This window comes from Astatotilapia calliptera, unplaced genomic scaffold (assembly GCF_900246225.1).
Source record: "Astatotilapia calliptera unplaced genomic scaffold, fAstCal1.2 U_scaffold_97, whole genome shotgun sequence".
In the NCBI taxonomy this organism is placed as follows: Eukaryota; Metazoa; Chordata; class Actinopteri; order Cichliformes; family Cichlidae; genus Astatotilapia; species Astatotilapia calliptera.
The window spans coordinates 17353-21674 of NW_020535841.1; the positions used below are offsets into that span (position 1 = coordinate 17353).

At 44.7% G+C, this 4322-nt stretch overlaps 1 long non-coding RNA gene across 1 annotated transcript; it reads left to right on the forward strand.

Moving 5' to 3' along the window:
• The first annotated feature begins 1225 nt into the window (after window positions 1–1225).
• Window positions 1226–1770, forward strand: LOC113018521 (uncharacterized). Its single transcript, XR_003271809.1, has 3 exons — window positions 1226–1271; window positions 1575–1649; window positions 1734–1770. It is a non-coding gene; the product is annotated as an uncharacterized LOC113018521 (long non-coding RNA).
• The last annotated feature ends 2552 nt before the right edge of the window (window positions 1771–4322 follow it).

Consider the following 4322-nt stretch of genomic DNA (forward strand, 5'->3'; position numbering starts at 1 on the left):
GGGTACTTTTACAATGGGTTTTCTCAATAGATAGAAAATGTTGATCCGCTGAGGAGTCAACATACGATATTATCATTGCTTGTAACCCGGTAAATAATTTCGTACATCTCCCCATAAAACAAGTCTTAGCGGGGAAAAAAAGCTCATATTCGAATAAGTTTATTAAAGCACCCCCCCTCTGTGGGAAAGAGTCAACCATGAGGCGAGTTTTGTCAACAGCAAGAACAAGGTCAGACAGCAATTGTCCATTTGGTAAAACAAATACCCGTCTCAAAGTCATATTTTAGAGGGGAAAGAGTCAACCATGAGGCGAGTTTTGTCAACAGCAATTGTCCATTTGGTAAAACAAATACCCGTCTCAAAGTCATATTTTACCGTTGCAGAATGTGGAAAACAGACGGCGTTCGCAAGAAGGCAATCAAAAAAAAAAACAACCCTCTCTAACTATCGGTATTGTCAAGAGAAAGATGCGAAAAACAGATGCTTCGCTAGACTAGGATAAAATGAGAGAAGAAACGGAAGGGGAGTCGCTATCTGTGACAGTTCTACCAATCGCGAGGAAGAATCCGTGAATATTATGTCAGCATTCCGTTCAAACAACGCCGCCGATCAGAGCGCCAGGGCCATCTCGCCAGAACTGTTCGTACCTCACCCCGGTAAGTTTTTTTTCTTTACGACTTTAAATTATATATCAACAGAGATGTCAATAATCTGATTACTTTCTTTTAGATTTCTACATCAATGATTTCACGCAAGTGGACTACGGTACGAATAAATAAGTATATACCATTTTTTAAATAAGTTTAGATAGACTTGATTTAACCAAACTCTGATACTTACAGAGGCTATCGATAATGCAGTGAGTAACAGCAGAAATCTCGCCGTTTTCCACGGCGAATTAGAAGCCATATCCCCCGCAGAACCTCCGCTGCCGCCGCGTCGAAGAGAAGAACGAGAAGACGGCACTATTTTCGTCTCCGCATACCGGGAGAACCGTGGAGAAAAAAGTTTTAAAATCGAAGGTAAACAATATGATGCATTATCCGCCATTTTGTTGAATAACAGGATGTGACGGAGTAATCCGAGTGTGCTATACCGCCCCTCCCGACCCGGAGCAGATTTTTAAAAAGTTTTGCTTTATTTCTCGACAGAGGTAATCGAGAATATACAGACCCGGCCGCCGCCGCAGCGAAAAGAAGAAGAAGACGACGACGTTATTTTCGTCAACGCATACCCGGAGAACTGCAGGAAAATACCTTTTAAACCAAAAGGTAAACAATATGATGCAATATCCGTCATTTCGATAAATATCAGGATGTGACGGAGTAATCCGAGTGTGCTATACCGCCCCTCCCGACTTGGAGTGGTATAAAGCGTGCTAGAAAGTTTTTATTTATTAAATCTTTCTCTTTTTGTTTTATTTCTCGGCAGCCGAGATTGCGGATATACCTATACAAACCCCCGCTACAGACAATCGCGCGGAGGAGCGAGGTAAATAAAAAGTTTTTTCATTCTCGAAAAATAGGAAGGAGGAGATTGTTTCCTTAAATCTCTTCTGTTTTATTTCTCGGCAGCCGAGATTGCGGATATACCTAACCAATCCCCCGCTACAGACAATCGGGCGGAAGACAATCAGGCGGAGGAGCGAGGTAAATAAAAAGTTTTTTCATTCTCAGAAAATAGGAAGGAGGAGATTGTTTTCTTAAATCTCTTCTGTTTTATTTCCCCGACAGAGACCGATACAGAAAATCAGGCGGAAGAAAATCAGGCGGAGGAGGAACCGTCCAGAGCTCCTCCTCTCAGGAGACTGAGAGCTCCTCTCAGGAGACTGAGAGGTAATTGACGGGGGGATGAATCGATCCTAATTAAACTTCTCTGCTCTATAAAAATAAAAAATGTATGGTTTAAAAATACATTCTGTCCGTCTTTTCTTACAGCTCGACGGCTGCTTCATAAGAAGAGAATCCTTGAAAACCTCGCTTTCATGTACGTCGCAACAGTTCGCACATATGCATCGATATACAGACACAAGGACCTGTAAAGTAAAAGCATGTAAAAGTCTGTGAATTAAGAAATAAAGAAAATCATGTCGGAAGAACACAGCATTCCTGAGGCTTTGTTGGAAGCCGTGGCAGAATTAAACAGAAACGATGAACATTTAGCCCCACCGTTAGAAAACAATATAGCCCCACCACCAAACGATCCACTACAACCTTTAGAAAACGCATTGCAGGTCCTCCTTCAAAACATTGAAAACGAACGGCTTGCCGGTCTACTGAACTTTGACCCTCTGCAGCCGATAGAAAATGCTCTTCAGCTCTACGACCGGCAGCAGGGGGAGCAGCAGGTGCAGCAGCATCATCATCAGCAGCCCAGGGAGGAGGAGGACCGGCCTGCGGAGCATCAACAAGGAGGAGGAGGATCTCGGGTACAGAATGATGCGGTGACTCGCCGCGAACATTTTAATAATTTCGAAATAAGGCGAGTATTTAACATTCCCTCTCCGGATGAAGCGAGCGACCTCGCTCAATTTTACCTCGACGTCAGGGATAATTTTGTAGATCTAGCGGATAGGGTCAGACCGGAAGTTAGTCGTAACGACCGGGTTCAACTGGAGATCATCAGCGAGCACGCGCGAAATCACTCTGTTTTTAACGTCGACGACGAAAGCGTTGAAAACATTGTACCGGTTTTTGAGGACCTGCTAGCCAGGCTGATACAATCAAACGGAGCGATCGTCGCTGGCTCTCCCCTAGAAATTGTCGTGCAAGTAATTAGAAATCCTAGAGGCGGTGGCAGTAATGACCCGCGTAAAAAGATTCGCAAAATGTTAGATGATGAAATTCTAGTCAAAAAGCGTCGCTGTCTGTACGTGGTAAAAAACAAAAACGATAATCTGTGTTTTGCCATCAACCTGATTCACCTCACTCAACCTCATTTCACAGATAAACAGGCCCTGGAACGCGGCAGAGAGCTGCAGCGTTTAGCGGGGTTGAGCGATCGCACTCAGGTAACTCTCACCGACATAGGTAAATTCGAACAAATACTAAAACGTAAAATCGTCGTGTTTTACCGCCCGGCCGAGGACAGAACTCTTTCATTAATCGAAACAGACTACCCGAACACACGTCACCCGCTGTACTTATTCTTATTCCACCATCACTATTACGGAATAAAAAATCTAAAAACATTTTTAGGAATCCAGTACATTTGCAACGAATGTCACCGCGGGTATTATAAAAGAGAGGAACACTTTTGCCAAAACCGCTGCAACCTCTGTTTTGACCCCGCATGCCCCTCTCACTTTCTGGACTCTGTAATCTGTACGGATTGTAACAGATCATGTCGCACACGTGCGTGTTATTTAAAACACAAACAACCTAGAATTCACTCCGGTTCAGACCTCAGCGTTTGTCAACAATTGTATAAATGTCCGGACTGCAAGCGCCTCTCCCGTCGCGGAATGCACAGGTGCACAGCCGCCAGATGTAAAATCTGTCGCGCGGAGCTTCCTCCTGACAACGATCAACACCTGTGTTACATCCAACCTTTGAAACATGAAAACTCTGATAACGCTTCCATAATCTTTTATGACTTTGAAACCTTCCCAGACAGGGAGGGGGCGCACGTCCCTTACCTAGTGTGCACAAAATCTCTAGAAGGAGAAGAGTGGCACGCTTACGGTGTAGACTGTGTTGAAAAGTTTCTCCAAAGATACAGAAGGAAAAGATATAGAGAGACCACGTTCGTTGCACACAACGCGAAAGGGTTTGACAGCTATTTAATTCTAAGTCACCTGGTGGGGGGCGGGATGACGCCCTCTCTCATCATGCAAGGCAGTAAAATTATATGTTTCACAGAATCCGATTTCCTTCTCAAATTCATAGACTCGCTTTCTTTTCTCACCATGCGTCTCAGCGCTATGCCCAAAGCTTTAGGCTTCGAGGACAAATCCAAGGGATTTTTTCCTCACAAATTCAGCTCGCGGGACCGATTAAAATACTTGGGTCCGTATCCTCCTCCTTCAGATTACGGGGTGGAGCGCATGTCACTCCCCGAACGGGCTGAGTTTTTGCGTTGGCACTGCGAGGCCTCCCGGGGAGTGTTTAACTTTGAAAAAGAGTCCCTGTATTACTGTCGAAACGACGTTAATATCCTGAGAGAGGCGTGCGTAAAGTTCAGAGACGGTTTTATAGGCGAAACTAAAGTAGACCCTTTCAGCTGCGTCACTATAGCTTCAGCCTGCATGAAAGTGTTTCTCACCAATTTCCTACCCGAAAACAGTCTGGCCATTCCCTCGCCCGACAACTATGGGCGCAGGT